General features: G+C 39.4%; 1 pseudogene; it reads right to left on the minus strand.

Annotated features, from left to right (window-relative positions):
- Window positions 1-19890: 19890 nt before the first annotated feature.
- Window positions 19891-20820, minus strand: LOC118833101 (annotated as a pseudogene).
- Between the last annotated feature and the right edge of the window lie 1896 nt (window positions 20821-22716).

The raw sequence follows: 22716 nt of genomic DNA on the forward strand, positions 1-22716 counted from the left end.
GACACTCCAGGTCTGACCTTTTGTGTTCTCTCCTTGATCAGATATTTCTGGTTCTAAATGTTCTCCTAATTCTCTCATTCTCTTCTCCATAGCTCCTCCCAGACCTGACATTCTTTATGCTAAAATCCCACTGCTTCTCACAATTTCCTTAGTCTCTGAACATCTCCCACTCTTCTCCCTCTAGTCCTTCCCAACACTGATGTTCCAGCTTCTATAATTTCATCTAGCTCTGGATTGTGGATTAGAAATTTCCTTCCAGCTCAGACATTCTAGCTACTAAGTGCCCTCCAAGATCTAAAAATGGGGATTCACATTCCCTTCCCAAATGGGACATTTCAGAGGCAGGACTTACTGCCCAGCTGGGAAATTCTGTATCCTGAGGTCTCAACACCTCCAATTTTCATCCTTGAACAATCCCTGGAAGCTCAGACACTCAGTGTTCTAAGGACCATCCAAGATATGACATTTTTAGATTGGAAAAACACCCTCCTATTATTTATAAGGTTTTTTTTTGCTTACGTGTTTTTTAAGAATTGAATTATTATTATAGTGCACATAAGTCTAACTAATGCAATGATTTGGAAGCATATGTCCTTTACCTTATGAGTCCTAGGAACATAATACTTCATTGTTTTTTTTTGGCCAAACATATTTTACATTCAGCATCCTTAATAGTAATATCATTAGCAGTTTTTACCAAAGAAGGATCTTCATGGAATTACATTTGTTTTTGTGTACAGGTTTTGGATTTTTTTTTTGGCTGGCCAAAAAATAGTATTTTCACTGTACTCATTTGGCTGTGTGGTTAAGTATGTGAGACTTTTTTAAAAGTGTCACTAATGCATGATATTAATTGAATTGGAATATATGATTTAGTTCATGTGAAAAATCTACCTTATTATTGTTTTTAAATTACCTAAAACAGGTCAATATTTGGGCCCACTAAGAATACATAAACATAAATCCTTGCCATGTATGAAATTTTCCATTCTTAGGCCCTTTCCTGACTAAATGATTTATGTTCTTGAGCCCTCCTAGCTATCAAACATGGATTTTTAGAACATTCCAAGATCTGACCTTTTGCGTTCTGAGGGCTCTGTTTACTCTCTCTTCTTTTAAACCTTCTCCTTCATCTCTCGCTCTCTTTTCCATGGCTACTCCAAAGGCTCCCATTCTATGTGCTTCATTTTCCATTTTCAGCCCCTGATCATCTCCCACTCTCTCTATTTAAGCCTCTCACAATTTGGATATTGCAACTTCTTACTCCTAATCCAGGTCAAAATTATGGATCAGAAATTTCCTTCAAGTTTAGGTATTCTAGATCATAAATCCTTTCCCCAAACAGATTTTCTGGATTCATTTCCATTCCACATTTGGACTTTCAGAGGTGTGACTTTGTTCCTAGATAAGAAATTTTGCATTCCAAGCACTCATCTAGCCACAACATTCCCCACTGCAAGTAACTAGAAGTACTCAATAATATTAAGTGTTCTAATGATTTACCATTCCTGACATATTTTGTTTGAAGGCTGAAACAAGTTATATTCTAAAAGTTTAATTTTTTTACTTTTTTATTTATTCCACATTATTATACCGCACAAGAGTCTTGCCAATATAATCATATCCAAGCATGTGTTGTGGATCTTTGAAATATCCTGTAAGGAACACTGTTTACTTGTGAAACAGACTCTATATTAATGATCATTCATTGAAATAACAATAGCAAACTTTAACAAAAAATGCCCTGCATGGAATTGCATTGTTTCCAGTGAAGGTTTTTTTTTTTTTGTTTTTCTGGACTTTTCTGGCTAGCCATTAGATGTCACTTTCACCATACTTTTTTGGCAGTGTGGCCCAAGTATGAGATGTCTTTTTGAAAGTATCACCATTGGGATAATACGAATTTAAAAGGAAAAAAAAAGATTAATTGCATAGCAAAATGTACTCTCTTTTTAATTTAATTCAAGCTGGCCAATATTTTGGCCCACTAAGAATATATAATAAAATTAAATCCTCCAGTTTCTGATATTTATTGATTCTGAGGATCCTCAAGTGCTGATGATTTTTTTTTTCAGAGACCTGCCAGCAATCTCATGCCATGGTATTGTAGATACTCCTATGTCTGATATGCTGAGTTATAAGGGCTCCCCTCCCTCTGATATCCCTTTTTCTAAATGCTCTCCTGAATCTCTCATTCTCTTCTCCATGGCTACTCCCAGGCCTGATATTCTCTGTACTCAAATCCCACTGTATCTGACAATTTCCATTCTTGTCTGAATATCTCCCACTCTCTCCCTTCTAGTCCCTAGAATTCTGACATTCTAGTTTCTAAAGCCTCATACAGCTCAGGATTCTGGGTTTGAAATTCCTTTCAAGTTCAGATATTCAAGGTTCTAAGTGCCTACCCTGATCTGAAATTCTGGCTTCATTTCCATCCCAAATTCAGACATTTAAACTCAGGAATCACATCCCACCTAGGAAATTCTGAATTTTAACCTCTCAGCAAATTCCTCTCTGAAAGGCACCTGGAAGTATTCAATATTATTCAATATTCAATAATATTCAAAATCCTAAGGACCTACCTAGCCCTGACATATTTTATTCTACTTATGTACTCTGCTATGATTCTGATAGTCTTCTTTTTTTATTGGATATTGTTACAATGCACGTGTGCCTTACTGGTATTACATTTTCAAAGTGTAAGTGTTGTACCACTACGTATTCTATATGGAACAATTTAATCCTGCCAAAAATGCTTTATATTGATTATTATTAATATTCATCACAATGGCAATCTTTCCCCTTGAAGGAACTGCACGGAATAACAATTGAGTGGGAAGGTTTTATGTTATATGGTGATTGTTCTGACTATCCCTAAAACAGAGAGTACTTTCACTGTACCCTTTTGGCTGTATGGCTGAGGATGTGAGATTCTTTTTTTTTTTTTTAAAGATCACCACTCCATAACACAAATTAAATTTGAATAAATGATAGATCTCATAAAAGAAAATCTACCTTATCTATTTTTAAATGATCTAAAACTGGTCAATGTTTTGGTAACTAAGAATATATATGAAAATAAACTCTTGCCATTTATGTTGTTTTCCATTCTAGGGCTCTTTCAGAGCAGATAGTTTATGTTCTCCGGGCCCTCCCAGCCACGGCCTATGGCAGTATTTAGGACACACCAGGTCTGACCTTTTGTCTTTTAATTGCTCTCTTTGCTTGGATATCCCTTCTTCTAAATGCTTTCCTATATCTCTCCTGCTCTTCCTCATGGCTCCTCCCAGGCTTGACATAATGTGGACTAAAATCTCACTGTGTCTGGCAATTTCTGGTCTCAGTCTCAGAATCCCCCCATCTTCTACTGCCTCATCCAGCTCATGCTTCTGGATTCCACATTTCCTTTGACCTCTCTGATCTCAAATTTTAGCTTCATATTCTACTCCAAATGGGGACATTTAGAAGTGAAACTTACCTCCTACCTAGGAAATTCTGTATTCTAAGGTCGAGGGCCACTCCAATGCTACTCCTTGAAATGTGCTTAGAAGCCCAGATATTCAGTGTTCCAAAGACTTTCCAAGATCTGATCTTTTTGGGTAACACTACACCCTTTCATGATTTATAAGGTTTTTTTTTCTTTCAAGTTTTTCTTTTATTTGTACATTATTAGAATGTGCAAAGGTCTTACTAATATAATAATTTTGAAAAATAAGTGATGTACTATATACATACTCTTTATGTAGCACCCTTTTTTTGTCCAAAGAAGGAACTCCATGGAATTGCTTTTGTTTTGGTGTGCACAAATTTTGGATTTTTGTGGTTTTCTTTAGCTAACCAAAAAATAGATTGTACTTTCATCAAAAGCCTTTAGCTGTATAATTGAGGATTTGAGATGTTTTCAAAAAGCATCACCACTACATAATATAAATTAAATTAGAATAAAAGATCGATTTCATATGAAAAATCTTTCTTTTTTTAATTACTTAGAACTAAACAATAATAGAGCCCATGCAGAATATATATGTAAAGAATTCTTGTCATTCATGGTATTTTCCATTCTAAGGCCCCTTTCAGAACTGATGATTCATGTTGTCAGAGAGCTCCCAGTTCTTACATAGAGCACATTCCAAGATCTGATCTTCTGTGTTCTAAGGGTTTTGTTTTGCTCTTTCCTTTGATACCCCTTCTTCTAAGTCTTCTCTGACCTCTCTCACTCTCTCCGCCATGGCTACTCCCAAGCCTGACATTCTGTGTGCTGAAATTCTCCTGCTTCTGACAATTTCCATTCTCAGCCTCTGAACATCTCCCATTCTTGCTAACATAGCTCCTAACAGTTTTGATTTTGTACCTTCTCTAGCCTCATCCTTCTAAGAATTCTGGACTGGAAATTTCTTTCAAGCTCATACATTCTATCAGGGGTGGGGAACCTGCAGCACTGAGGCCACTTTTGGATCTCTAGGCCCTCAAGTGCAGCCCTTTGACTGAATCCAAACTTCACAGAACAAATTTCCCTGAATAAAAAGATTTGTTCTGTAAAACTTGGACTCAGTCAAAAAGCCATACCCAAGGACCTAGAAGACCACGTGTGGCCTCGAGGCCGCAGGTTCCCCACTCCTGCTAGGTTCTAAGTGCCTACCCAATTTTCATATTTTGGTTTCACATTCTGCTCCAAATTGGGACATTCAGAAGCAAGACTCCTAGCAAGGAAAATCTGTCTTCTAAGCTCTCTGCCATCTCTAACTTCCCCCTCTTGAAGTGTTTTTGGAAGTCCAAACATTCAGTGTTCTAATGAACACAGGAGCTCCGACATTGTTGATTCTAAGGCCACACCCTCCTCTGATCTATACATTTTTTCACTTTTAAATTTATTGTAATTATTATTACAATGCTTATGTTATTGAAATAATGATTTTTAAAACATAAGTCTTCTACCTTATGAATTATCAGAACTTAACAACTTGTTTATGGGGCAAAAAATATGCCATATTTACTATCATTGAGTAAAATTAATAGCAGTCTTTACCAAAGAAGGAAGTGCATGGAATGGCATTTGTTTTGGTGTACACAAATTTGTGGTTTTTGTGGACGTTTTTGGCCAGCCAAAAAATAGACAGTACTTTTACCATACCCTTGGGGCTGTGGGGTAGAGAATGTGAGAAATTTTTTTTGAAAGCATCATCACTTGGCTACTATACATTAAATTATTGTCATACGAAAAATCTTCTCTTTCAAAAATTAACTAGAACTGACCAAAATGTGGGTCACTAAGAATATATCTTAATATAAATCCTTGCCATTTATTGGATTTTCCATTCTAAGGCCCCTTCCAGAACAGTTTCTGTCCTGGGATCTTCTAGTTATGGCACAAGGAAGCTCTGAGGACACAAAGGTACTGACCTTTTGTTCTCTCTCCTCCTTCTGATATCCCTTGTTCTAAAAGTGTTCTTCTCCCTCTCTCATTCTCTTCTCCATGGCTGCTTCCAGAACCAACATTCTTTCTCCTCAAATCCCACTGCTTTTGACAATTTCCTTTATCAGTCTCTGAACATTTCCCATTCTCTCTGTTCTGGTTTCTCCCTACACTGATATTTGGGCTTCTACAGCCTCATCCAAGCCTGGGTTCTGGATATTCATGTTCTGATATTCTAGGTTCTACATGCCCTCCCTGATCTAAAATTCTGGCTTCACATTACAGTGCAAATTCAGACACGGAGAGGCAGGACTTCCTGCCTAGCCAAGAAATTTTGTATTCTAAGCTCTAAAGCACCTCGAACTTTCTCCTTTAAATGGCACCTGGAAGGCCAGAAATTCAGTGATTTAAGGAACTTCCAAGACATGATAATTTTGGTTCTGAACCCACATCATTCTATTGTGTATCAGGTTTTTGTTTTTCGATTTTTAAAAGGAGCATAATTATTTATCATTATATTATTCTTTAATGTATTATTATTATTATTATTATTATGCACATAGGCCTTACTGACATAATGATTTTTAAACATAAGTTGTTTTCTAATGAGTCTTTGAAATATAACATCTAGTTTTTTTAGGTAAAAAATACGATATATTCATAATCACTAATAGTAATATAACCAGCAGTCTTTACCAAAGAAAGGGCTACATGGAACTGCATTTGTTTTCTTGTGTTGGGGTTTGGGTTTTTAGGGGGTGTTTAGATAGCCAAAAAGAGTCAGAACTTTCACAAAATCCTTCTGGCCATATGGTTTAGGATTTGAGTTTTTTTTTTTTTAAAACGTCACCTCTGTGTAATGTATATTAAATTGGAATAAATGACTTGTTTAGTCATTCCAGTCGTATCTGATTTTTAATGACCCCAGTGGTGGTGGTTTTTAAATTCTTCTTGTTTTGTAATTTACCTAGAAGTGCTCAATATTGTGGCTCATGAATAAATATGAAAATTAGTACTTACTGTTTATTACATTTTCTTTTCTAAGGCTCCCTCTAGAAGAGATGATTTCTGCTCTCAGAGCCCTCCCAGCAACGGCCTATGGGAATATGTAGGAGACTCCAGATCTGATTGTTTTAAGAGTTCTCTGGGATCCAATATCCCTTTTTCAAAATGCTTGCAGAACTCTCATTCTCTTCCCCAGGGCTACTCCCAGGCCTGGCATTGTGTGTGCTCAAATCCCACTCTTCTGACAATTTCCCTTCTCAGCCTCTGAACATCTCCCGCTGTCTCTGTTCAGTCTCTCCCAACACTGAAATTCTAGATTCTATGGGCTCAGAGCTCTGGATTCAGGATTTAAAATTTCCTTCTAGCTTAGATACTCTAGGTTCTAAGAGCCGTCCCCAATCTAATGATTTGGCTTAACTTTCCACTCCAAATTGGGACATTTAGAGGCAGGACTTACCTCTTAGCTGGGAAATTTTGTTTCCTGAGCTGTTGGGCATCTCCGATGTTCCCAACGAAAAGATACCGGAAAGGATGGACATTCAATGATTTAAGGACCGTCACCAGCTCTGACATTTTTGGTCCTAAGGCCACACTTTCCTGTGATCTATAATATAGTTTTAAAAATGCATTAAATTATTATAAAAATGCACATATGTGTCTCACTGGTATAATGATTTGGAAACATAAGAGTTCTCTCTTATGAGTCCTCAGTACCTATTTCCTTGTTTTGGCAAAAATACTATAAGTTCATTATTATTAATAGAAAAGTCAATAGCAGTCTAAGAAAGAAGGAAATGCATTTGTTTCCTTGTACAGGTATGTTTTCATTTGGGGGGAACATTTTATTCAGCCACAAAAAAGAGAGGACTTTCACCATACTCTTGGGGCTATGGGGCTGACAATGTGAGAATTTTTTTTTAAGCATCACTACTGGACTACTATATATTAAATGGAAATAAATTATTAATGTCATTTAAAAAACTACCTTCTTGTTTTTTAAATTACCTGGCACAGGCCAATCTTTCAGTTAATTGAGAATCTATATGAAAAGAAGTTCATCCCATTTATGATATTTTCTGTTCTAAGGTCTTTTGATTGATGTTCTCCGAGCCCTCCCAGCTAGCACATTTGGGGGTTCTTAGGACATCCCAAGATCTGATCTTTTGTGTTCTAAGGTCTCTCCTCAATATGACATCCTTTTGTATAAGAGCTGTCCTCTCCTACTCTTTCTCTTCTCCATGGCAGCTCCCAGACCTGATCTTCTGTGTGCTAAAATTGTATTAATTCTGACAACCTTCATTCTCAGCCACTGAACAAATTCCTTGTTCTTGTCCCTCTCGAAGCTGACATTTTAGCTCCTACAGCTTCATCCTTCCCTGGATGCCAGACTTGAAATTTCCTTCAAGCTCAGACAGTTTAGGTTCTAAGTGCCCTGTCATATCTAAAATTCTGATTTTATTTTCCACCACAAATTGGAACATTTCAAGGCAGAACTTACCATTCACCTCAGGAATTCTTTATTCTAACCTCTCTGCCACCTCCAGCTTTCTCCCAGAATGGTACCCAGAAGCCCAGACATTCAGTGTTCTAATGAACTTCCAAGACGTGACCATTTGGGATATAAAGAAACACCCTCATATACTCTATAAGATTATGATTACTGATAGAAATCTTGTTAATATAAAATAATATTTCTTATTACCTCCCATTCATCTTACTAACCCTAATGATGTCAGGATTCTAGTAATGTCCTTGCATACCTTCTATGAAGATATTTACTCTCCATTAGGTTGACCTGAACCATACCCTAAGTCCCCAACCTGGGATCTTACCTTGTAAAGGAACCAAGCTTGAGCTGGATCTCAGCTCCTAATGTCCTTGTCCTATTCATTGAGATCTATGGCCTGTTAGATCATGAAGGGTAAATGAACTAGAATGAGTGGGGATTCTTGCCAGGATTGCAAAGGAGGACTGGGGCCTCATGACCAGGCCTTGTTATCTCATATTACCTCCTCTTCCTTTTCTCCTAAATGTATAAGAACCTTTTACTTGAATTTCCTGGTGGGACATCCCCCAGGATGGCAGGTTTGCTGCCCTATTACTTCAATTAAAGACATTTTATTCCTCCACTCATGTGTTTATTTCAGGACCCTCCTATGATTTATAAAATTTTCCCTGCCTGCTTTTTTTGATTGTATTATTTTTCACAATGTATAATTGTATTTTGGATATACCGATTTTAAACCATAGGTCATGTCTTTTAAAATTCCTCTTTATGTAACACCTTGTTTCTTTGGCTAAAAAGACTCTATATTCATTATTATTAAAAGTAATATCAATAGCAGTCTTTACCAAAGAAGGAAATGCATGGAATTATATTTCTTTCCAGGTGCTAGTATTTGGGGATTTAGGGTTTGGTTTTTTAAGCTAGTCATAACATAGTAAGTACTTTCACCATACCCTTTTGCTTGTGTGGTTGGGTGTCTGAGATTTTTTTTAAAGGTTCATCACTGGATAATATAAATTAAATTGGAATGAATGACTGATATCAGACCAACAGTCTACCTTCTTTTGGTTTTTTATTTTAACTAGAATATTAACTAGATGTTTTGTTTCTCTCTATCTATCTATCTATCTATATCTATATACAGGGTGTCCATAAAGTCTGTGTGCAATTTAAAATAGTTGTAACTTTGTAACTGTATGTGATAGAATCTGTAACAAGGATTAGAAAGCTATCTAGTTTATTTTTGTCTTTAGAAATTTTATGTTTATTTTTGGAAATTCAACTTAAAAATTACTTATTTTTCGGGATTACTCTTGACCCACGGCTTCACTAGAGGAGAAAGTAAACTGTGTTCTTTGGTTGACTGAACTAAAATCTACTACCGCTGTCCAAAGAAGGTTTAGAACTCAGTACAAGAAAGAAGCACCACACAGGAATTCTGCATCCAAGAAGATGAAAACATGTGATATGATTGCTGGCATTACTGAAAATCAGCTTGAAAATGTTTTCCACGAACTACAGAATCGTATTACCCTTTGTATTAGTAATGATGGTGGACATGCTGAAAATTAACAAGAACAATAAAAAATTAAGTGTTTCTTCTTTCTTTTGCTTTTTACAGATTCTTTCTGTTGGGTAAGTCACTTAACCCCAATTGCCCTGCCTTCCCCCTTCAAAAAAAAGAAAAAGAAAAAAGAAATTCTGGCTTCTAAGTGTCCTCCCAGATCTGATATTCTGGCTTCTCTGTCCTATCCGGGTTCTGACATTCAGATTGCGATTTCTGTCATAACAAGGAAAGTCTTTACTCCAGATTCTCTGCTACCTCCAATATTTGCCCCAAATATCATCTTGAAGGCCAGAAGGGTGTGGTTCTAAGGTCACTTCAAAACCTGGTGTTCAAGGTTCTAAGGCCACAGCTTCCTCAGATATATGATGGTCTTTTTATTCCTTTAAATTTTTCGGTTCGTTGATTTCAATACACTTCCCTTCTGCCTTATCATTATAATGACTTCAAAGCACACATCCATTTCCTTTTGATTGCAAGGACTTAACATCTACTCTTTTCCCAAAAATACTCCACCGTCATTATCATTAAGAGGGATATCAGTACCTGCCTTACCTGATCAAGGAACTGCAGGCTGTTACAAGATTTTCTTTTTTGTTTTTTTCCTTATTGTTTTCAGGTAAGTGATGCGTTGTTCTGGTACCTTGCAAGATTTCATTCAAAGAATCACTGCTGTGCCTGATATAAAATATATTGGTATGAATGAATGAACTCATCCCCAAAATACAATGGCTTCTTGTTTTTCAAATTATCTGGTTCTTTCCTATATTTTGGCCCACCAAGCAACCTTTCTGTGTTCCACAGCTGACGATTTACCATCTCCAGGTACCCCCAGCTTGGACATTCTCTGCCTTCAAGGGCCCTCTGACTTCTGATATTGTCTTCTAAAGGCTAGGATAGCTCTAATATCCCCTTGTTCTCTTACTTCTGCCATTCTCTGCTCTATGGATCCTACCAGTCCCATTCCAAGGCCCCCTCCCCAGGAGATAACTGATGTTCTCAGAGCCCTCCCAGCAGTCACATAGAGGGCTTCCCAGGACCCTGCAAGATCTGACCTTTGGTGTTCTAAGGGCTCTCTTTGCTCTAGCTCTCATCTTTCCCAACAATGACTTTCCTACTTTTAGAGCCTTATCCAGCTGCAGATTCAGGATTCAAATTTTCTTCAAGCTTAGACATTCTAAGTTCTAAGTGCCCTCTCTCTGATCCAATATTCTGGCTTCAGTTTCCCTTCCACATTGGGTCTGTCAGAGAGGGCATGTACCCTAAGCTAGGATGTTCTGTATTCTAAACTCTCAGCCACTTCCCACTTTCCCCCTAGAATTGGAGACATTCAGTTGTGCTGATGAGACATGAAATTTTGTATACTAAGGCCACACCATCCTGTGATGTATAAAATTCCTTTTTTGCTTATTTATTATTCACTGGATTATTATTACAATGCACAGGGGGCTTGAGGTATCCTGCTTTCTCCACAGAAGGCTTGTTCCTTTTATGTCCTGGGTAACACCTGGGATTGGGGGCCATTTCTTATCATTAATAATATCAATATAACCTGAACCGCAGGGCGCCACTCTCTCATCCAAGACACGCCCCCCGCCCTCCCCGGCCCAAGCTGGAGACCCCAGAACGCAGTTGCCTGCCCTAGACCTCCTTTTAATTCTTAGTTTCTAATCCTTGGCTGCTGCCTGGGGCAAAAAAGCACCTGGCCTCATCATTCTCCTGGCCCGCCTCCCTTTGAGGGCCCCGACCGCCCCCCCTCCCTTTGACCACCACTCTCCCTTTGAGGGACCAGACCCCAAAACTCTGACTGCCGGAGAGGTGGAGGGAGGGGTCGCTCTCACGTTTTCGCAGGTCTCGGAGGGGCGGCCCCCCGCCCCCGCCACGGTCCTTTGGCTCCTCTCGGGATGGGGGGGGCACTAAGCAGGGCAGGCTTTTCCCGGGGCCCCTACGCAGGCGTCTCCAACGATGACAGGGCCTGGCGGGCTGGGGGGCCCACTTGCACTCCCGGCTGCGGAACCGCACCACTGCTCCAATGCGGCATGCGCATGGGCATGGACACGGACCCCGCCCCCGTCCCCCACTTCGCCCGTGGCCGGAGAGGCGTGCCCCTTGACCCGTACAGTGGGGCAGCAGCCCAGGGCCGGCGGTGGCCAGAGTGAGGCGCTGGGCTACGGGGGAGGGTCCGGGCCTATTCCCCGGGTCTATCCAGGGCCTTGGTCACCAGGAGACAGGGGCAGTCACCATCGAGACGGGACGCTGCTGTACCTGGGCTGAGGAGAAGGGATGCATAGCATCGCTGGTCCTAGGTGCGCTCCCTCCAAGGCAGGTACGCACCCACACCTGGTATCAGCTGGTTCGGCTCCCGCAGAGGTGTCCGTGGGGTCCTAGGAAGTGGCCTTCCTGAGGGGTGTCTGAACAAGCCCCGCCTCTCCCACAGTGACGGTGTGGTGACTAAAGATGACACAGGAGAATTCATGACCCGCCTGGAGAAAGGGGGCACCCCATAGCAAGGCTCCCTCCTCCTTCTGCACCCATCCCCAAAGCCTATACCAAGGGATCTGTCTAAACCATAGACATGGACATAGAAGTGAACAGACCTTGTCCTGGACAGCCTTCTTGCTGACTGACTGACTGACTCTTCTCAGAGACTGTCAGAGCAATCACGGACAACTGCCGTGTTTTTTTCTTGTTCAGTCCGTTCACTCCTGTTTCCTCTTCTTCCTCCTCCATGTCATTTCTTTTTACCCATCAACATTCACACGTGACATTGGCTCATATACACACACATGCATACATATGTGTATATATATATGCATACACACAAACACATTTAAAAAGTGTTCAAAGCTTGGGGAAAAGTTTCTTCATTAGTCAAATTAGTGATTAGTCAAAGTGTTTTAATATAGTATAAAAATGATGTTCAGTAAAAGATACTTGGTAGGATTAAAAATATCAATTTTTGTCAAAATTTATCAAAAATATAAATATCAAAAAAGAAGAAACTACACTGAACTGAATTTGTTCATTATACAAATGATTTATTAGAGTCCATTCACCACCATTCCCTTTGTCCATGGGGTTCAGGATTTTTTTTTTTTGACAAAACCAGGACTGGGCTAATACAAATTAAAATGGAAAAAAAATTACTAATCTCATACACCAAATGTACTTCCTTCTTTTTTTAAAAAAAATTTCAAACTGGCTAATATTTTGGCTTACTGTTGTTGTTCAGTCATTTCAGTCCTATCCAACTCTTTGTGACTCACATTTGGGGTTTTCTTGGCAAAGACACTGTAGTAGTTTGCCATTTCCTCCTGCTCATTTCACAGATGAGGAAACTGAGCCAGACAGGATTAGGCGACTTACCTGGGGTCACACAGCTAGTAAGTGTCTGAGGCCAGATTTGAACTCAGGTCTTTCTGACTCCAGGCCTGGCTTTCTATCCACTGTGCCACTTAGCTGCCATCTTTTGGCCCACTAAGAATAAATAATAACACTAAACCTTCTAATATATATTTTCCATTCTGTGGACCCTCCAGACCTAATGATTTATTATCTCAAAGACCTCCCAGCAATAATATACCCTGGTGTTGAGGACACACCTATTTCTGATATGTTGGGTTCTAAGGGTTCTCCTTGCTCTGATATCCCTTCTTCCAAGTGTTCTCCTAAATTTCTCAGTCTCTTCTCCATGGCTCCTTCCATGGCTGACCTTGTGGGTGCTAAAATCCTCCTGCTTCTGACAATTTCCATTGTCGGCTTCTGAACATCTCTATCTCTCTTTGTGCTAGTCCCTTCCAACACTGACATTACAGCTTTTACAGCCTCACACACCTCAGGATTCTGGATTTCAAATTTCCTTCAAGCCTGGACATTTTGCATTTTAAGTGCCTTCCTGGATCTCATCTGCTGGCTTCACTTTCTTTTCTAATTTGTGACATTCAGAGGAAGGACTTACTTCCCTAGTTAGGAAGTTCTGTTTGTATTCTAAGCCCTCAGCCCCCTCCAACATTCATTCCCCCTTGAAAGGTACCTGGGAGGACTCCATAACATTCATTGTTTTAAGGACTTTCCTAACTCTGACATGTTTTGTTTGAAAGCCATGCCTGGTTATAGTCAAGAAGGGCTTTTTCCCCCCCTAATTTTTCATTTATTTGGATAGTATTATAATGCACATGTGTCTTCAAGATATAAGGATTTGAAATTTAAATTGAGTCCCTTTTAAATATATCTTATGGAACATCTGGTTTCTTTGCCAAATATACTCTATTGGTTATTATTAATAGTTATTACAATAGCATTCTATACCAAAGAAAGAACCTCTTGGTATTACATTTGTTGTGTTGTGAAGGAGTTTTGTTTTTCTGGGGTTTTTTGGTTGGACAAAAAGTAGGCAGTACTATCACTGTCCCTTTTGTGGTTGAGGGTGTGAATATTTTTTTAAACTTCACCATTGTAATATGACTTAATTAGAATAAATGACTGATGTCATACATCAAAATCTATCTTCTTGTTTTTTAAATTACCTAGAACTTTCTAATATTGGGGTCCACTAAAATCCATATGAAATTAAATCCTTGCCATTGATGACATTTTCCATTCTAAGGCCCCCTCTGGAGCAGAGGATTTATGTTCTCCTAGCCCTTTCAGGAATGGCATATGGAAGTATTTAGGATCCTGCAGGTCTGCCCTTCTGGGTTCTGAGACCTCTCCTTGTCCCGATATCCCTTCTTCTAAAAGCTCTCCTAACGCTCTCTCATTCTCTTTCCCAGTGGATACTCCCAGGCTTGACATTCAATGTGCTAAAATCCTCCTGCTTCTAACATTTTCTAGTCTCAGCCCCCGACCATCTTCAACTCTCTTTGTTCTAGTTTCTCACAATTTTGACATTGCAGTCAGTTTCTAAAGCCTGATCCAGGTCCCGATTCTGGTTTCAAGATTTCTTTTAAGCTCAGACATTTTAGGTTCTAAATCCCTTCCCCACTCTGATATTCTGGATTCACTTTCCATTCCACACTGGGACATTCAGAGCTAAGACTTCGGGTGTGAGGGCATCTGAGCCCTTTTCAGGGCTGCTTTCCACCTTTGGTGTGCACCTGCCATCCAACTCTCATCTGTGGCTCCAAGAAACTACAGCATGCTCCTGGCCACATCCCAGTAAACCTTATAGACAGACAGGCTAAACCAATAGGTGACTAAGGGGACTGTCTAGCCCAAGAAGCTAAAGGCTTCTCCAGCAGAATAGACAGATGTGAATAATTTATTCTGACAGACCATGAAGGTGACCAGCCTGTACCTCACCATCCATGTGTGGAATAGGAAATGGAGGAATTCTGAATGCTGTGGATAAGTTCACTTACTTTGGCAGTGTACGTTCCAGTGAAGTACACATAGGTGATGAATTTGACTGATGTATTGCCAGAGCTATATATCAGTATTTGGGAGGCTCTGAAGGAAAATGTGGGAGAGAAGAGGCTGCCCACCAAACTGAAGGTCTACAGAGCTGCTATGCTGATCTCATTGTGGTATGCCTGGGAAACCTGGACAGTATACCAGCACCAAGTCAGGAAACCGAATTGCTTCTATTTGAATTGTCTTAGGAGTTTCTGAAGATCATCAGTCAAGATAAGGTACTGGACACTAAGGTCCTTTCTTGAGCTGAACTGCCAAGCATTCAAATTTTACTGCAGAGAGTGAAACTCTGATAAGCTGGCTAAGTAGCTCAAATCCCAAACATATGTTTACCTAAAAAGACTATTTTACTGAGAACTCACACAAGGCAAATACTCACATGGAGGTCAGAAGAAGCAATACAAGGACACTGTCAGGGTCTTTCTGAGGATCTCTAGAATAGATTGTGAGACATGGGATGCACTGGCACAAGAGTGCCCAGCATGGCTTGCCCACATCAAAGAAGATGCTATGCTCTATGAGCAAAACATAATTGAAGTAGTTCAAAGAAACCGGAGATGCACAAACTGAGAGACATCTCCATTCCAAATGTTCATATGGTGTATTTGTGCCCCACCTGCAGAAGAGTCCTGAGTTCTGTTGGTCTGATCAGCCACAGTAGGACACACTGTACCTGAAAGGTACCTGGAAACCTAGACATTCAGTATTTTAAGGATCATTTAAGATATGTGATTTTTGGATTTAAAGGAACACCCTGCTATGATTTATTTTTTAAAGTTTATTTTAATGGTTTACTATTAACATAGGTATAGGTCTTACTGATACAGATATTTGGAAACATAAGTCGTGTCCCTTGAAGAAAGCACTAGAGTATAATGCCTTGTTTTTTGGGGGGAGTAGACAAAAATAATTTATATTCATTGTCATTAATAGTAATATCAACGGAATTCTTTACGAAAGAAGGAACTAATATTGAACTGCATTTGTTTGGTTTGAAGGATTTTTGTTTCTCTGGCATTTTTTGGCTGGCTAAAAAATAAACAGTATTTTTAGCTTAGACTTTAGGCTTTATGGTTGAATATGTTTGTTTGTTTTTAGCCTCACAATGTATAATCAAATTTAAATTTTAATAAATGACTGATTTTTTAAAAAAAACCTACCTTCTTTTTTAAAAAATTTGTCTAGAATTAGCCAATATTTGGACCAACTGAGAATATATATGGAAATCAATCTTTGCCATCGATGATATTTTCCATTCTAAGACCCCTTTTAGAGAAAATAATTTCTTTTCTCAGAGTCCTGCCAGCTCTCACCTATGGTGGCTTTTAGGATATTCCAAGATCTGACCTCTCGTCTAATAAGACCTCTCCTCCATCTGATAACCCATTCATTTAGGTGCTCTCTGACCTCTCTGATTTTCCTCTACATGACAACTCCCAAGCCTGACATTCTGTGGGCCATAAACCCACTGCTTCTGACAATTTGATTCTTTTTTTTGCAGGGGGGAAGGCAGGGCAATTGGGGTTAAGTGACTTGCCCAAGGTCACATAGCTAGTAAATGTGTCAAGTGTCTGAGGCCGGATATGAACTCAGGTCCTCCTGACTCCAGGGCTGGTGCTCTACTCACCGTGCCACCTAGCTGGCCCGACAATTTGATTCTTAATCTCTGAACATCTCCTACTCTATCTGTTCTACTTCCTCACAATTTTGACCTCACACTTTCTAAAGCTTAATCCAGGTGAGTTTTCTGGGAAGTAGGAGGGGACAAGATCAAGTAAAGGTAGGGGGAGGGTGGGGACTGACAGAAAGGAGGGCAGATCAGGTGAAGTGGCAGACAGAAGCAAAACACTGATGTGTTTTGGAGAGAGAGGAAAAACAGGAGGGAGAATAGGATGGAGGAAGATCCATAGGTAGTAATCATAACTGTGAACGTGAATGGGATGAACTTTCCCATAAAATGGAAGCAGATAGCAGTGGATCAATAGGTACACAAGACATAGTGGTCAATGGATATAGTAACCTAGTGTTTGATAACCTGAAAGACCCCAACTTTTGGGATAAGAACTCACTATTTGACAAAAAACTGCTCGGAAAACTGGAAAACAATAAGACACAAAGTAGGTATAGACCACCATCTCACACTGTATACCAAGATTAGATCAAAATGGGTGCATGATTTAGGCATAAAGGATGACATCATAAGCAAATCAGAAGAGCAAAGAATAGTCTATCTGTCAGAACTGTGGAGGGGGGGAAGAATTCATGACCAAAGGAGATAGAGAGCATTACCAAATATGAAATAGATAATTTATATTAAAAAAAGCTTTTGTACAAGCAAAACCAATGCAACCAAGATTAGAAGGAAAGCAGAAAGCTGGGAAACAACTTTTATGGCAAGTATCTTTGATAAAGGCTTCATTTCTCTAATATATAGAGAACTGAGTCAAATTTATAAGAATATAAGCCATTTCCCAAGTGATAAATGGCCAAAGGATATGAACAGTTTTTAGATGAAGAAATGAAAGCTATCCATAGGCATATGAAGAAGTGCTCTAAATCACTTTTGATTAGAAAATGCAAATTAAAACAACTCTGAAAAACCAACTTACAACAGATTGGCTAATGTGACAAAAAAGGAAAATGATAAATGTTGGAGAGGATGTGGGAAAATTGGGACACTAATGCATTGTAGGTGGAGTTGTGAACTAATGCAACCATTCTGTAGAACTATTGGAACTATGCCCAGAGGGCATCCAAGCTGTGCATACCCTTTGATCCAGGAATACCACTACTAGCTCTATATCTCAAAAAATCATAAAAAGAGAAAAGGACCTATATGTGCAAAAATACTCATAGCAGCCCTTTTCATGGTGGCAAAATATTGGCAATTGAGGAGACGCCCATGAATTGGGGAATGTCTGAACAAGCTGTGTTATATGAAGGTAATGGAATACTATTGTGCAAAGAGAAATGATAAATAGGCAGATTTCAGAAAAACCTGGAAAGACTTGTACAAACTGATGCACAAAGTGAAATAAGCAGAACCAGGAAAACATTGTGTACAGTATCAGCAACATTGTGTGGTGATCAACTATGAATGACTCAGCTCTTCTCAGCAACACAATGATCCAAGACAAGTGCAAAGGACTTATGAAGGAAAATGCTATCTACAGCCAGATAAAGAATTGATGGACTCTGAATGCAGATTGAAGCATATTTTTTCACCTATTTTATTCTTTCTCATTTTTTCCTTTTGATCTATTTCTTCTTTCACAACTGTGACTAATATGGAAATATTTTTACATGATAGCACATATATATATATATATATATATATGTATATAAATTGCCTACCATTTTCAAAAGAGGGGAGGGGGTGGAGGGAGAAAAATTTGGAACTCAAAATCCTGTAAAAATGAATAGTAAAAATTTTCTTGACATAATAACTGGGGAAAAATAAAAAAAAGCAGTGAAAGCATCACAACCGGGCTAACAAATTAAAATGAAAAAAAGTTAATCACATAGGAAAAATGTTTTTTCTTCCTGTTTTTTAATTCAAACTGGCCAACATTTTTGACCAATAAGAATGTATAATAAAGTAAAACATTTTATCTATCTCGAGGACCCTCCAGAGATGATTTATCTTTTCAGACTTCTCCCAGCAATTGCATTTCATGGTATTGAGGACATTCCTATTTTTGATATGCTAGCTTCTAGGGGCTGTCCTTGCTCTGATATTCCTTTCATCAAGTGCTGTCCCCTATCTCTCATTCCCTTTTCCATGGCTACTCTTAGATATGATGTTCAGTATGTTCAAATCCCACTTTTCTTACAATTTCAGTTCTCAGTCTCTGAACATCATCCACTTTGGTCCCTAGAATTCTGACTTTCCAGCTTCTACAGCCTTATCCAGCTCAGTATTCTGGATTGGAATTTTCCTTTAAACTAAGATATTCTAGGCTTTAAGTGCCTTCCTGGATCTGATATTCTGGCTTCACTTTCCACTCCAAGTTGGAACATTCAAAGAAGGGACTTATATCTTAGTTAAAAAACTGTATTCTAATCTCTAAGCCACCTCCAACATTGCCCCTTGAAAGGTACCGAGAAGGATACCATAAAACTGACTGATCACATTCCTTGCCAGCTCTGATATATTTGCTTGAAAGCTGTACCCTGCTATAGTCTAGAACTTAAAATTTTTTTTCTATTTATTTGGATATTTTTAGAATTCACTTATGTCTTGGCAAAATAAAGATTTTAAATGTAAGTTGAGTCCATTGAAATCTGTATGTAACTTTTTTTTCTCAGATTGGACCAAGAACAGAGGTATCTATTAATTTAGAAGAGCAGAACTCAAGAAGATACAACAAAATATATATGCACCTAGGGGAATGGACACATGGCTGGCAAAGACCAGAAAGACCCTATTCTCACTAGGATATGCCAAGTGTCCCTTCTCCAGTTCCTACTCTGATCAGTGTTTCTGCTCTGAGGGATTAGACACTCAGGGATGGATGTTCAGAGCCAAGGATCTCCCCTAGCCCTGTGCCCAGAGCTAGCCCAGATACATGACCCTGACTCCAAACGAAATAGGGAAAAAAGCACAAAAACCCTGGGAGTCAGAGGAGGAAGCATCAATGCAGGTATACACAACAGGTACACTCAATATTTTTTTTGCGGGGCAAGGGAACATAGTCCATAAAGACCTTAACCAGGTAGAAATAGGTACATTCACTAGAAGCAGAGAAAGGAGGGTGGGAGGTGGGGTAAAAGACTTGATGAGAGCAATTTGAATAATAGGTCCCATTCCCAGAAACAACAGCCTCAATGGCTACAGAGGGACCATGCTGGTGTGGCTTAGTCTCAGAGTAAGAGCTGAGGAAGGAATTGGAATGGGGGCAGAAGACAAGTGGGACAGGCAGGCAGTTTCTCCACAGCATCACCACCCCTCCCAGCACCCGATGGCTCTTGTGACTTCAGATGTTCACTCATGGTTGGGGATGGGAAGGGAAGGGTGAAGAATTTCACATGATCAGACACTGCTCTGCACTGGCACTTGCAGGGCCTGACAGATTCAATGTGTCAAGGTCAAAGTTGAAGCCAGGGGGTGTTTCCCTTGCAAGCTCCTTTGGGGGATGACCCAAATTCTGAAGCTGCTGCATGAGATCTAGCACTATCTCAAAGCGGGCCTTCTGTGTGGCCTCACTGTCTGCAGCTGACTCTTTTTCAAACTGTTCATAAATCTTGCCCATTACATTGTGCTGTTCCTGATATTTCTCAAATTGTTCTAGGGGTGGTGCTTCACAGTGGCTCTGCAACCACTCTGGGTATTTCTCTGTGATTTCTTTTAGTGATGGATATAGTACATCCTTAGATAATAGGTTCTGCATAATGCTCTGCATAATGGGGAGTATATTGCCTTCTCCCTCCCCTTCTTCTATGCCCAGCCCCTCCATGGTCTTTCTTGGTCAGCTCTTCTTCAGACATGCCAGAGTTCTGAAGGTCAGTGGCATTCTTTGCTAGTCCACTGAGTGTTTCATTGAGGCAGGAAGCAAGCTCTTGTTGGGATGTTGTATCACTGCCCACTCTCCCTGCTGCCTCAGATAGCTTCTGGAACTGCTCTACCAGGTGTGGCTCCTCCTCAGCCAGCTCCTTCATAGCCTTCTCAAACTCTGCAGTGGCTTGGCATGTTAGCTCACTGTCAAACAGTTCTTGGAAGAATTCTTGGGAGGCAAAGAGGCCATCTTTTGCTGTGTCTGCAGGCAATCTCCTCTGGGAACCTGAAGCATCAGGGGCCATGGTGATAGGAAGGGATGCTGGGGAGGGTTTGGCTTTATCAAAATCATCAAGGGCACTTTCCAGAAGCTCGTCCATTTCTGAATCGGTGCCCAATGCACTCTCTTCCTCCTCTGTGGCCATCTTGCTACCTTCCTATATGTAACATTTTGCTTATTTGCCAAAAAAGACTATACTGATTGTCATTAACACCAACCTAGATTATCTAGGTCAGGGATGAGGAACCTGCGGCCTTGAATCCACATGTGGCCTTCTACAAGTCCTTGGGTGCAGCCTTTTGACTGAGGCCTAGTTTTACAGAACAAATCCCTTTATTAAGGGGATTTGTTCTGTGAAGTTTGGATTCAGTCAAAGGGCCACACTTGAGGACCTAGAGGGCCACATGTGGCCTTTAGGCTAGAGGCTCCCCCCCCATCTAGGTAATCTAATATTGATAGCAATCTTTATCGAAAAAGGAAATGAATGGAATTGTATTTGTTTTGCTTTGTAGCTCTTTTCAGTTTTGGAGTTTGTGGGTTTGGCTAGCCAAGAAAATAGACAGTACTTTCCCTAGAAAACTGAGAGATATAGTAGAGGACATGGGAATTTTTCACGGTATCATCATTGTGTAATATAAATTGCTGTTATTCTTTAGGAATTTCAGTCCTGTCTGACTCTTTGTGACTTCTTTTTGGGGTTTTCTTGGCAAAGATCCTAGAGTTTTTTGCCCTTTCCTTTTCCAGCTCATTTTAAAGATGAGGAAACTGAGACAAACAGGTTTGAGTCACTTCCCCAGGGTCATACACCTAGGAAGTGTCTGAGGCCAGATTTGAATTCAGGTCTTCATGACTCCAGATCTGGTGCTCTATCCACTGTACTATCTAGCTGCTTGTGCAATATAAATTAAATTGGAATTAATAATTAATCTCATATTAAAAATCTACCTTCTTGTTTCCAAGATATGACATTTTAGGATCTAAAGAAAACCCTTCTGTAATATATAGTGTTTATTTTTCTTGTTTTTCAAAATTAATTATTACAATGCACAAAGGTGTTAATAATACAATGACTTTGACGCTTAAGTTCTGTCACTTATGAGTCCTAAGAACATACCACCTTGTTGTTGTTTGTTTTGCCAAAACACTCTATATTCATTATCATTAATAATGATATCAATAACAGTCTTTACTAAAGAAGGAACTGCAGGGAATTGCATTTGTTTTGTGGTGCTTGCATTTGGCGTTTCTTTTTAGCTAGCCAAAAAATTGGCCGTCCTTTCATCAAACCCTTATGGCTCTTTGGTTGAGGATGTCAGACTTTTTTTTTAAAGCTTCACCACTGTGTAATATAAATTAAATTGAAATAAAGGAACTGGTACAGCTAAGCCATCTTCCTTTACATTTCTTTTCGTTAATTCCCTTGATATTCTTGACCGTTTGTTTTTCCAGATGAATTTTGATATTATTTTTTCTAGCTCTAAAATTTTTTTGGTAGTTTAATTGGCATGGCACTAAATAAGTAAATTAATTTAGGTAGAATTGTCATTTTTATTACATTAGCTCGGCCTACCCATGAGCAATGGATGTTTTTCCAATTATTTAGATCTGACTTGATTTGTGTGAAAGGTGTTTTGTAATTGTCATATAGTTCCTGGGTGTGTCGTGGCATGTAGACTCCCAAATATTTTATATTGTCTAGTTATTTTATTTTATTTTTCCCCTTTCTATATATCCCTTTAAGCTATTCCCTCACCCTCCCCTCTAAAAATCCCTTCCTTCTCCATTCCCCTTCCATATCCCCTTAGTGTTTTATTTCTTTCTAAATTTAGAAGACTTTATACTCTTCTAAATGTATAGGTATTGTTCCCTCTTGAACCCATTCCCGATGAAAGTAGGTTTCCAGAACTACCTCTCCCCTCTAATTCCTCTGTATCTTGTACTTCATTTGTAAATTGCTCTTTTTAGCTGTTCCTGAACAGTTTTACTTTTTGAAGTCATATCATACTCAGGTCTACTCCAATCTTTCTTATGAACTACCCAA

Source organism: Trichosurus vulpecula, assembly GCF_011100635.1.
Source record: "Trichosurus vulpecula isolate mTriVul1 chromosome X unlocalized genomic scaffold, mTriVul1.pri SUPER_X_unloc_1, whole genome shotgun sequence".
In the NCBI taxonomy this organism is placed as follows: Eukaryota; Metazoa; Chordata; class Mammalia; order Diprotodontia; family Phalangeridae; genus Trichosurus; species Trichosurus vulpecula.